Source organism: Erinaceus europaeus, chromosome 16 (assembly GCF_950295315.1).
Source record: "Erinaceus europaeus chromosome 16, mEriEur2.1, whole genome shotgun sequence".
In the NCBI taxonomy this organism is placed as follows: Eukaryota; Metazoa; Chordata; class Mammalia; order Eulipotyphla; family Erinaceidae; genus Erinaceus; species Erinaceus europaeus.
In genome coordinates this window covers 25272230-25285961 of record NC_080177.1, presented here as the reverse complement: position 1 = coordinate 25285961, position 13732 = coordinate 25272230, and positions in this window count along the sequence as shown.

Sequence of the window (13732 nt, the reverse complement as noted above, 5' to 3'; positions counted from 1 at the left end):
AAAAATTTAAAAAGAATAGGAAAGCTTTCAAGGGAGGGGATGGGATACGGAGTTCTGGTAGTGGGAATTTTGTGGAATTGCACTCCTCTTATCCTATGGTCTTGTCAATACTTCCATTTAATAAATAAAAATAAAAACGATGATATTGTGTCCTTTGGGGTAAAGTGGATAGAATTGGAGAAGATTATGCTTACTGAAGCAAGAGGTGAAAGACAACTACAGAACAGTTTCATTCATATGTGGAATATAGAGAATTGAACATACAAATGTGAAAAAAAAAGTCAACCTATATCTAAGACTATGGGAGAACTATAGTGGTTATCTGTGAGGGTGGAGATGAGGAAACAGACCTTTGTCAAGAGTGGTAGAGAAAAAAAAAGACTATACTGCAAACCATCAACCCCTCAATAAAAAATAAGGAAAAGAAACACACACATACACCAGACCGCTCCCCCATCCACCTCCCAAACGTGCACAGGAGAAGACTACAAATGTGCATAGCTCTGATTTGGAGTACAGTGAGGTCCAGGAGAGTCTAGAGTCTGACTTTTAGGCTCAATAAATCATATCTCCTACAGCTCTTTTGGTCACTCGGGTTCTTGTGAAATCGCCCCTGTGCTTTCATCTCTCAGTATCCAAGTCTACTCCAGAGGTGTTATTACCACCTTTGTTTCTCCTGGAGATCAAATATTAACTTCAGGGAATGTTTTAAAGTGTGTTTATTCTTAATTTTATTTATTTATGTATTACCAAAGCATTGTTCAGTTCTGGTTTATGGTGCTGTGGGAGATTGAATCTGGGACTTTGGAGCCTCAAGCATTAAAAGTCTATTTGAAAAACGATTATGCTATTATGCCAAAACCCCACACACACACACACACACACAAACACAAGGTTACACTGGTAAGGAGTGGTTGGAGTCTGACACTTGATAAGGCATTCAGGGGAAAGGGGGGAATCCTTTCATCCAGTGAATGGTGCTAAAAATACTGGAAGGCCTTCCCCAGGAGATGTCCCACTAGTGCGTCTATTTTGGGTTATAATGATATCTGTCATAATTTTTCTAGTGCATAAGTGTTGCTTGATAATATCAATAGAACGTTAGTTTTCCTGATGGTTTGGGTTATTTATGGTTAATGCTGAAATTTGCAATGAATTTCTCATGTTAGTACTGTCGGCTTTGCAAGCTCTTAAAAGCACTTAATACTCTCTTGAATTAAGGCCATGAAAATTATTTAGGGAAAAAGAGGACTATTCAGTCATACATTTCAGTTCTGCTATCTGAGGCTTATGTTTTCCTGTGTGTCAAATCTAGTTAATATTGGTCTGTGGGTCTTGACTGCATAGAGTAATGTATTCTGGTACTTCTGAATAAAAGGCCTGAGTAGAAAAATGGTGTCCTTCCTTGGAAGGAGCACAGAATTCCAACTGGTGAGTGAAAAGGACAGTTAAGAAATTCTAGGGGAGGACACTTGAACTAAGATAGCTGATAGATGAAGCTAAGGAAGTAATTCAGGCATGGGTACAAATGAGTAATTGTGTGCGATTGAGTTCAGAGTGTTCTAAGAACTTGGACAAAGGGAGGGAATGGATTAGGAGCAGCAGATAATGGCAGAGGAGAGATAGGTGGCAATCAGAACTTGAGGATCATGAAAAGCCTTGTGTCCCACACTAGAGGTAGAACTTTCTCAATTTGCATAATTATTATGCAAAAATATTTTCATGCATAAGGCACCAAAGTCAGTGGTTCAATCCCCTGCACCACCATACACCATAGTTGAGCAGTGCTCTGGTCACTCTCTCTCTGTAAACTAAATTCATTAAACTAAAAGAAAAGATAAATATTTTAAGGGAAAAAAAAAGAAAAAGAACTTCATCCTGAAATCAAGTTAATGAAAGGCCTTAAGTAGAATGAGAGAATTGTGTGTGTGTGTGTGTGTGTGTGTGTGTGTATGTGTATAGCCAGGACCTTATTCATGTATGATTGCACTGCTCCAGGCTACTTTTTCACTCAAATAAAGAGGGAAAAAGAGAGAGAGACCCCAGCACTGAAGTTCCTTTCATAGTACAGTGTCTCCCGTGTGTTTCTTGGGCTCAACCTTGGGTTGCAAACCTGGCAGTGGAGGCACTCTGCCTGGTGAGCTATCTTTCCAGCTCAGGCCTACATTTCTAATTACTTGCCAGACCTTTGGATGTCTCAGTCTTTCCATGTGTGTTCTTTGAATTTAATAAACTGCACTCTTTCCATCTCTCTCTCTCTCTCTCTCTACTAGAGCATTTCTTAGCTCTGGCTTATGGTAGTGCTGGGGATTGAACCTGGGACTTTTGGTGCTTCTGATTTGAAAGGCTATTTGCATAGCCATTGTATTTTCTCCCCAGCCCCCTTCTTTCTTTCTCTTTACGGCAACGGAGAAACAGAAAGAATGTAAGGGGCCACAGCACCGAAGCATCCTTCAAGGTGGTAGAGGACGAGTGGGAAAGTAGGTCACCCATGTGACAGTGTAGCACTTTATCTAAGAGAGCTATTTTACCAGCCCAGCACCACCTTTTTTCTTATGTCTACGACCTGATGGGCACTGTAAAGATTTTCACGTTCTGCAGGGAAGATAGCGTAACGATTCAGAAACAGAATCTCGTACCTCAGCCTCCAAGGTCCCAGGTTCGATCCCCCATACTACCATAAATCAGAGCTGAGTAGTGCTCTGGGAGAAAAAGAGAGAGAGAGAGAGAGAGAGAGAGAGAGAGAGGGAGAGAGAATTCATGTTCCTGAATAGATTGGTACCAGGAAAAATGAATGGTCAAAAACAGAGCTGTCTTGGGGCTGGGTGGTGGTGCAGTTGCTTGAGCACACATATTACAATGCACAAGGACACAGGTTCAACTCCCCAGTCTTCTCCTGCTTGTAGGAGGGGGAAGTTTCATAAAAGGTGAAGCAGTGTAGCAGGTGTCTCTCCTTCCCTCACCCTCTCTTACCCCTTCTCTTTTCAAATTTTCTGTCTCTATCCAAAATGAATAAAAAAAATTATAAAAAGCCAAAACTATCATAGATGTTCATTAACTTGCTCCATTAATATGCTCAACAAATGTTTAGGGATGAATGAATGTGCATTTGACCCACTTCACTGGAACTGATATATGGACATCATTTTCTTTTTCACTTCCAAGTGTTAATTGAAAGATAAACTTGCAGATAGTAAAAACCCAGTAGTAGGACTATGTATTGAATCATGCTTCTTAAAGGAAATTATTTCGCAACTATAGATTTACAAGAGCTTTCTAGGACAGTTTTTTAAAGTTATTAGAATAAGCTGCCTTATTGCCCCCAAGTAAAAGACTCTGGGGTGGGTGGGTGGGGAGAATACAGGTCCACGAAGGATGATAAATGACATAGTGGGGGTTGTATTGTTAAATGGGAAACTGGGGAATGTTATGCATGTACAAACTATTGTATTTACTGTTGAATGTAAAACATTAATTCCCCAATAAAGAAATAAATTTAAAAAAAAGAATAAGCTGCCTATAAGTAAGAATTAAAGTGGGGTGCCAGGTGGTGGCTCACCAGGGGGCTCACTTCACAAGTGATGAAGCAGGTCTGCAGGTGTCTATCTTTCTCTCCCCATCTCTGTCTTCCCCGCCTCTCTCCATTTCTCTCTGTCCTAACTAACTTCAATGACAGCAGTAACAACAACAACAACCATAAACAACAAGGGCAAAAAAAGGAAAAAAATAGCCTCTAGGAGCAGTGGATTCGTAGTGCAAGGGGATTCGGAGGTAGTCAATACCCCTGCTCCCCAAGAAGGGACTAATCACTAACCATTCGGGTAGAAGTTGAACAGAAGCCAAAATAGTATCTTGAATTTCTTTTCTTCTCTTTTCTTGTCTTCCTCTTCTTATCTCTTTTTCTTTGTGTCATTTTCTCTTTTTCCTTTCTTTCTTTTCCTTTTTAAATTTTTTGCCATTTTTTATTTGTGATTGAGAGTTTGAGATTCTACACTGTACCCACCACCTAAGTTCTGTGTGTCCACCCTCCCACCTCCAGATGATAACTACCATAGTTCTCACAGTCTTAGAAACAGTCTGTTTAATTCTGTCTTTTTCCCCTCAAATTAATGTGTATCAGTTCTGTAGATTCCTTTTTTAATATTTTTTAATATTTACTTATTTTATTCCCTTTTGTTGCCCTTGTTGTTTTATTGTTGTAGTTATTATTGTTGTTGTTATTTATGTCATTGCTGTTGGATAGGACAGAGAGAAATGGAGAGAGGAGGGGAAGACAGAGAGAAGGAGAGAAAGATAGACACCTGCAGACCTGCTTCACCGCCTGTGAAGGGACTCCTCTGCAGGTGGGGAGCTGGGGGCTCAAATCAGGATCCTTATACCAGTCCTTGTGCTTTGTGCCACGTGTCTATACAGTATTTTGTGTGGCTGTACCAGTTTACATTCTCACTAGAAGTGTAATAGAGTCAGTTTTCCCCTACAACCTTAGAAATACCTCAAGACCTGTCATTTCGTGTTTTGTTGATGTATGTCATTCTCACAGATGTAAGATGTAATCTCAATGTAATTTTAATTTGCATTTCACTAATATGTGAAGTAGAACACTTTTTTTATGTCTGTGGGTCATGTGTATTTCTCGTTTAGAAAACTGTCTATTTTGGCCCAATTGCTCAGTGCTGGCACTATGAATCCACTGCTCCTGGAGGCCTTTTTTTCTTTTTTTAATTTTATTAAATAGGACAGAGAGAAACTGAGAGAGGAGGGGAAGATAGAGAGAGAAAGATAGACACCTACAGACCTGCCTCACCACTTGTGAAGCAACTCCCTGCAGGTGGGGAACTAGGGGCTCTAGACAGGATCCTTGTACGGGTCCTTGCACTTCATATTATATGTACTTAATCTGATGCACCAGTACCTGGCCCCTCTTTCTTTCTTCCCCCCTTTTTTTTTTTAGACCAGAGCACTGCTCAGTTCTGGCTTATGGTGGTGCTAGGGATTGAACCTGGGACTTCAGAACCTCAGGCATGAAAGTCTTTTGTATAATCATTATGCTGTCTCCCCAGCCTTGGAACAATTTTTATTTTTTTCTTTTGCTGAGTTGTACCAGTTCTTTATAGATATTTGATATCAGTTGCTTATCAGTTGATGTGTGATATGCAAATATCTTTTCATTTTTTCTTTCTTTTTTTAGTTTTTGATAGAGAGAAAGAGAAATTAAGAGGGAAAGAGGAGGATAGAGATGGAGAGAAAAAGACAACTGCAGCAATGCTTTACTGCTCATGAAACTTCTTTCCTACAGGTGGGGACCGGGGCTGGAGCCTGGGTGCTTCTGTACTATAACATATGTGCACTACTGGGTGTGCAACTGCCTGCCCCTTCTTTTACATTCAAAAGTTAAGAAAAAAGAGCAATCATGGTCCGGGAGGTGGTGCAGTGGCTAAGGCACTAGACTCTCAAGCATGAGGTCCTGAGTTCGATACCCGGCAGCACATGTACCAGAGTGATGGCTGGTTCTTTCTCTCCTCCTATCTTTCTCATGAATAAATAAATAAATTCTTAAAAAAAAAAAAAAAAGAAAAAAGAGCAATCATTGGCTAGGGATATAGCACAATGATCATGTAAAGAGTCTCTCATGCCTGAGGTACCAAAGGTCCCAGGTTCAGTCCCCAGTGCCACCATAAGCCAGAGTTGAGTAGTGAGTGCTCTGATAAAAATAAGTAAATAAATAAATAAAATTCTTTTTTTAAAAAGAGTTAGCATTATTACTTAATAAAAAATACAAAATATGTGCTTTCATTGTGGTGAAGTTTGGGGTAGGTGAAGACATAGGAAGAGGCAGTAAGCTCTGTGGAAATGATATATTTCTTAATAAAATCTAAAAGCATAAACCCTATTAATTTTTTTATAAAAAGCTCAGATTTGTCACCTTTACTTATTTTTAGAACTTTTTAAAAAAATCTTTATTTATTGAATAGAGACATACAGAAATTGAGAGAAAGGGATGATAGAGGAGAGAGAGACTCCTGCAGCCCTGCTTCACCACTCACAAAGCTTTCCCTCTGCAGGTGGGGACTGGGGGCTCAAACCCAGGTCCTTGTGCACTGTAACATGTGCGCTCAACCAGGTGATCTACCACCCAGCCCCCTTTTGTTTTTGAACCAGAGCACTGCTAAACTCTGGCTTATGGTGGTGTGGGAGGGATTGAATCTGGGACTTTGGAGCCTCAGGCATGAGAGTCTAACTGCATAACCATTATGCTGTTCCCCTCTGCCCTCCACTTGTTTTGTCTGGCTTCCAGAATCTAAGATTTTAAAATGCGGGAAAGGCAGTAGCGCAGCGGGTTAAGCTCACATGGCGCACAAAGTGCAAGGATTGGCGTGAGGATCCCAGTTCAGCCCCTGTCTCCCCACCTGCAGGGGAGTCGCTTCACAAGCGGTGAAGCAGGTCTGCAGGTGTCTTTCTCTCTCCCTCTCTGTCTTCCCCTCCTCTCTCCATTTCTCTCTGTCCTATCCAACAACGATGAGGTCAATAATAACTACAACAATAAAACAACAAGGACAACAAAAGGGAATAAATAAATATTTTTAAAAAATTTAATGGGGGAGGGGAGGAGAGGGAGAGACAGATAAAGATAGAGACACAGAGACAGACAGAGATTTGTAGTTCTTTCTCCTGCTCTAATTCAAAAGATGTTCTTTCCTGAACAGAGTAACCAGGACAGGGACATAACCAAGTAGCCAGTGCAGTCTGAGCCTACTTGACTGATTTAGAGGAAAGGTCAAATCTTGGAACAGTTTCCCAGCTTTCTATTACATCCTGCCCTCTGAGGGTGGTGGTACACTCTAACCTGTGATCTGAATGTTGCTGATCTGTGTAAGACACTGAGTGTTTCCTCATGGTTGCATTTCACCTCCACTCCTACACTTGTTTCTCTGGTGTTTTCAGTTTTCCTCTCTGTGACTTAGCTCTACATGTGACTCAGATCTTGCCAGGTGGCATATTGCCCTGTGGTTTGGGACTCAATTACAAAGTTGATGTAGGTGATGATGGCTTCACTTTGTCAGCTACATACATTTAAATATGTCTCAATACTGGTTTATTCTGAGATAATTAATTCTTTTTTATAATTATCATTATTTTTATTTTACCAGAGTACTACCCAGTTCTGGCTTATGACAGTGCTGGGGATTGAACCTGGGATCTCAGTTGCCTCAGGCAGTAAAGTCTTTTTGCATAACCATTATGCTATCTCTCCAGCCACAAAATGATTAATTTAATGAAAACAAATAAGCAAATTATTTCAAAATTATCTGGATTCTTTTTGCTCTGACTTCACTTTTTAAAATTTCTTTATTGTGGGATTAATGGTTCATTGATGACAGTAAAATACAATGGTTTGTACATGCATAACATTTCCCAGTTTTCCACATAACAATTCAACCTCCACTAGGTCCTCCTCTGCCATGTTCCAGAACTAGAGCCTCCCCCCACCCACCCAACCACACACAACCCCCAGGTGTAATACAACCAACTGGTATAATACAACCAACTCCAGTCCAAGTTCTGCTTAGTTTTCCCTTCTGATCTTATTTTTCAACTTCTATGAGTGAGATTATTCCATATTCACCCTTTTGTTTTTGACTTATCTCAACATGATTTCTTCAAGCTCCAGTCAATATGGGGTAAAGAAGGTGAATTCACCATTTTTCATAGCTGAGTAGTATTCCATTGGGTATATATACCACAACTATCTTAGCCACTCATCTGTTGTTGGACACCTGGGTTGCTTCCAGGTTTTGGCTATTACAAATTGTACTACCTTGAACATAGGTATACAGAAGTCTTTTTGGATGGGTATATTTGGTTCCTTAAGATATATGCCCAAGAGAGGAATTGTAGGATCATAGGGTAGGTCCACTTCTAGCCTTCCGAGAGTTCTCCAGACTGCTCTCCACAAGGGTTGGACCAATTTACATTCCCACCAGCAGTGCAGGAGTGTTCCTGTCCCCACAACCTCTCCAGCGTTTATTGCTACTACTTTTTCTGATGTATGACATTCACACAGGAGTGAAGTGGTATCTAATTGTTGTAGTTATTTGCATTTCTCTGACAATCAATGACTTGGAGCATTGCTTCTTGTTTGCTGGACTTTTGGATCTCTTCTGTGGTGAATAATTCTATTCAGATCTTTTCCACATTTTTGGATGGGGTCATTTGTTTCCTTGTTGCTGAATTTGGTGAGCTCTTTATATATTTTGTCTGATGTCAAAGACACTTCTTGTCCACTTTTTCTCTGCAGCTGACTCATGTTTTTGCTTGTTTGTTTTGTTTAATATTTATTTATTGGATAAAGACAGCCAGAAGTAGAGAGGGGAGGGGCAATAGAGAAGGCGAGAGACAGAGAGACACCTGCAGCCCTGCTTCACCACTCCTGAAGCTTTCCCCATGTAGGTGGAGGCTGGGGGCTCGAACCCGGGTCCTTGTGCATTGCAACATGTGCACTCAACCAGGTGCGCCACTGCCTGGCCCCAACACATGGTCTTTTAACCACACATATGTAGTTTATAAAAGCATTGCTTTCCTAGTAGCTTATAGCTACATAGAAATGACATGGGGGATTGATCCATAAGTCAGACCTCCCACTCATTTTCTGCACTTCATAATGACTCTGAATCCATGCTCCCAGAGGGATAAAGAATAGGAAAGCTTTCAAGGGAGAGGGTGGGATACGGAACTCTGGTGGTAGAAATTGTGTGGGATAGTACCCCTCTTATTCTATGGTCTTGTTGATATATTTTTATTTTATAAATAAATAACAAAAAAAGGAAATGATGTGGGAATGGCTGGGGAGACAGCATGCAAAAGACTTTCATGCCTGAGGCTCCAAGCTTCCAAGTTCAGTCCCCAGCACCATAATAAGTCAGAGCTGAGAAGTGCTCTGGTGTTTCTCTCTTTCTCTCTGTATCTCTATGATTAAAATAAAATAAACAAAATATAAAAAGAAAGAGAGAAAAAGCAAGAAAGAAAGAAAAGAAAAGAGAAGGGAAGGGAAGGGAAGGGAAGGGAAGGGAAGGAAAGGAAAGGAAAGGAAAGGAAAGGAAAGGAAAGGAAAGGAAAGGAAAGGAAAGGAAAGGAGAGGTGTGGAGAGGAAAGGAAAAGAAAGGAAAGGAAGAAAACAAAAGACATGGGAAAGGCTGATGTGAAGGTCAGGTCATGGAGAGGGTTGCTATGACAATGTAGAGATAGGAAAGATTGGGGGCTGGGTGGTGGCACACCAGGTGAAGCGCACATAGTGTAAAGCGTAAGGATCCCAGTTCTAGCCCCTGGCTCCCCACCTTTGGGGCAGGGGGGGTCCCTTTATAAGCGGTGAAGTAGGTCTGCAAGTATCTATATTTTTCTCTCTCCCTCTCTGTTTTCCCCTTCTCAATTTTTCTCTGTCCTATTCAAGAGAAAAAGAAATAATAAGATGGCCACCAGGAGCAGTGGATTCGTAGTGGAGGCACCAAGCACCAGCAATAACCCTGGAGACAAATAATAATATTAATTATATATATTAGTGAAGATTCAAGCTGAAGGCTGTGATTAGTGCATGGCAACAAGATTAGAATTAGAATGAAGTCTGTCTTGCTCAGTTACAGTGGGATTTATCAGTCACCTGATAGTGGTCTTTGGATTATAATATTCAACATGTACTTTTAGGAAACCATTTGTGTGTTTCCATAATTATCAATGCCTTCTATTCCTTCTCACATCTTTTTTTTAGGCTGCTCTAGAGCACGGTGTGCTGGTGGTTAGGACTCTTTGCCTCCTTGACAAGCTAAAGATCAATTGCCTGTCATTTCCACAAATGCACGCCATCCTTGGTTTTGATTCAGTAATAATGTAAATCCAGAAGACATGAATACAAAAGTAGCCAGGTTTGCATTTAATAGATGTACTGTCCATTACAGGGTATGACATCAACTTTACCCCTATTTTGACCGTTGTCCTGATTATATGGATGAACTAGAACTCTGACCTTGCATTACACATCAGCAGATCTTGTTTTTATATGCAATGCACAAAACCCATTGTCCTCAGGTGTCAGGGAAAAACACTCTGCCCAATTGGTAAGATCATACTGGCACAGTGGACATCAGCTTCCCTCTTGATTTCTCTCTGTCTCTATCTTTTAATTTGTTTATTTATTTATTATTGGATAGAGGTAGAGAGAAACTGAGAGGTGAGGAGGAAGTAGAGAGTGGAAGAGACAGAGGGACACCTGCAGCCCTGCTTCACCTCTTGTGAAGCTTTCCCCTTGCAGCTGGAGACCAGGGATTTGAACTTGGGTCCTTGTGCACTGTAATATGTGTGCTCAACCAGGTGCGCCACCTCCTGGGCCCCCTCAATTTCTCTCTGTCTCTACCCAAGAAATAAACAAACAAATAAATAAAATATTGTTAAAATATATTATTCAGCTGAAAAGAAATCCTCATTCATTACTATTACATTTCTTTTTCTTTTTTCTTTTTAAGATTTTATTTACTTATTCATGAGAAAGATAAGAGGAGAGAGAAAGAACAAGATATCACTCTGGTACATGTGCTGCCGGGGATTGAACTCAGGACTTCATGCTTGAGAGTCCAATACTTTATCCATTGTGCCACCTCCCGGACCACACTACTATATTGTCTGTACCAAGCCCTTGAATAAAGCAAGTGAGATAACAGGGAAGACAGAAATCATCATGGTTAATCCCAGTTCTTTGTTTTTTAATCTTTTTTTGTATTACCTTTATTTATTTGATAGAGACAGCAAGAAATAGGGAGGAAAGGAGGTGATGGAGAGAGACAGAGAGACACCTGCAGACCAGCTTCATCATTCATAAAGCTTTCTCCATGCAGATGGGGACTAGGGGCTTGAACCCAGGTCTTTGTTCATTGTAATATGTGCACTCAACCAAGTGTGCTACCGACCCTTCTACAGTGTTATAATGTGCTAGTTTCTGTCTCAAAGTTTTTTCCAGAATAACGACTTCCGGAGGCGGAGCTACGAGCAGCAGATGGCATTCTCTCCTCTCCTCTCCTCTCCCGGATCAACTAGGAATACCAAAGGAGACCACCCGGGACTGAAACAAGACAGGACTAGAATGACCACAGGAACCCAATAAATCACCGGTGAGTACAAACACGTGTGGCTGGTGACAGAGAGGAGAGAGGAGCCTAAGGAGAGATTAAGTGACTGCTAACAGTTCAGCAGTTTATCTGTTGAGACACCACCTCCAGTCTGCTCTACCAACAAGGGGACAGCTTAAGGGAGAAGAGGACTCCCCCAGAGACTCACCAAGTGCAACTCTGAGTCTCCATTGCTACTACCCTCAGAATCTGGAGCAGTGACAGGGAGGGACACCAAGGGACAGAGATCTAACCAGGAAACTCAGGAGAAGACCTATACCTCGGTGGCATAGCTGAGGGGCTGTGAAAGTCTCTTTGCATAACCACTGGATTATCTCTGCCACACCCTGCTTTATCTCTTGGTCAGGAGTCAGTGATTAAGCTAAGAAGCCTATTGATAGTTGAAAAGCCCTCAGGCTCCCATAGCCTACAGGGAAGAAAAAAAAAAGAGGCTTTTACACCACTGAGCTCCAACTCAGGGATTGAAAAAACTGTTAACTTCCACCACTGTGAACCCTATAATTAACTTACTTAGACACAAGTCAATCCAGGCAATAGTGATCAATAATTTGAAAAGTACTGATAAAGGGAACTCATAACATAATATATAAAATGGTTAAAACAACAAGAAAAAATATTGGAGACTCGAACCAGGACAAGAGTCCAGCTAAAAGTCCTCCAGAGGGTGAAGCACAAAATAACGAGTTCAACATCCAAACATTAGCTAAGGAAATAATAACAGGAGTGAGTAAAGCATTTGAAAAAAATTGTAATCAGAAATGCAGGAACAACAAATGAGAATATGGAAGAAAATTCTAATAATCTCATGGTTATTAGAGAGCTGAAAGCTGAAATCGCTGAGCTAAGAATGCAACTAGCTGAACAAGCTAAAACAGTATCAGAGCAGGGCAACAAAATAGATGAACTCCAGAAAGGAGTAGAGGGCAGAGAGAATAGAATCTATGAGGCTGAAGACAGAATTAGCAAGATTGAGGATGAATTAGAGACAACTAAAAAAGAAGTAAGAGATCTCAAAAAGAGATTAAGAGATGCTGAAAACAACAACAGAGACCTATGGGATGACTTCAAAAGAAACAATATACGCATTACTGGCATACCAGAGGAAGAAAGAGAAGGAGAGGAAGAAAGCATTCTTCAGGCCATAATAGCTGAAAATTTCTCTAGTCTAGACAACATCAAAGACATAAAGATTCAAGAAGCCCAGAGGGTCCCAAACAGAATTAACCCAGACCTAAAGACACCAAGACATATCATACTTAGAATGGAAAGGAATAAGGATAAAGAAAGGATCCTGAAGGCTGCAAGAGAAAAACAAAGAGTCACCTACAAAGGAAAACCCATAAGATTAGCAGCAGACTTCTCCATACAAACACTACAGGCCAGAAGAGAATGGCAAGATATCTATCGAGTGCTCAGTGAGAAAGGCTTTCAGCCAAGAATACTATCTCCTGCTAGACTGTCATTCAGACTAGATAGAAGCATCAAAACCTTCTCAGACAAGCAACAGTTGAAGGAAGCAACCATCACCAAGCCTGCCCTGAAAGAAGTTCTGAAAGTTCTCCTATAAACAACGAGACCACCACAAATAGGACATATATCAAAACACTCTAAAACTCTACAAGAATGGCATTAAAATATCTTCAATCTTTGATATCAATAAATGTCAATGGCCTGAATTCACCTATTAAAAGACACAGAGTAGGAAGATGGATCAGAAAACACAACCCAACAATGTTGTCTACAGGAAACCCACCTAACTCAACAAGACAAACACAGACTTAAAGTGAAAGGATGGAAAACTATCATACAAGCCAATGGCACACAAAAAAGGGCAGGAACAGCTATCCTTATTTGCAGACGACATGATAGTATACATGGAAAAACCTAAGGAATCCAGCAAGAAGATTTTGGAAATCATCAGGCAATACAGTAAGGTGTCAGGCTATAAAATTAACATTCAAAAGTCAGTGGCATTCTTCTATGCAAACACTAAGTTAGAAGAAATTGAAATCCAGAAATCAGTTCCTTTTTCTATAGCAACAAAAACAATAAAATATCTAGGAGTAAACCTAACCAAAGAAGTGAAAGACTTGTATACTGAAAATTATGAGTCACTACTCAAAGAAATTGAAAAAGACACAAAGAAGTGGAAAGATATTCCATGCTCATGGGTTGGAAGAATTAACATCATCAAAATGAATATATTACCCAGAGCCATCTACAAATTTAATGCTATCCCCATCAAGATCCCAAGCACATTTTCTAGGAGAATAGAAAAAAAATGCTACAAATGTTTATCTGGAACCAGAAAAGACCTAGAATTGCCACAAAACAATCTTAAGAAAAAAGAACAGAACCGGAGGCATCACACTCCCAGATCTCAAACTGTATTATAGGGCCATTGTCATCAAAACTGCTTGGTACTGGAACATGAACAGACACACTGACCAGTGGAATAGAACTGAGAGCCCAGAAATGAGGCCCCACACCTATAGACATCTAATCTTTGACAAAGGGGCTCAGACTATTAAATGGGGAAAGCAGAGTCTCTTCAACAAATG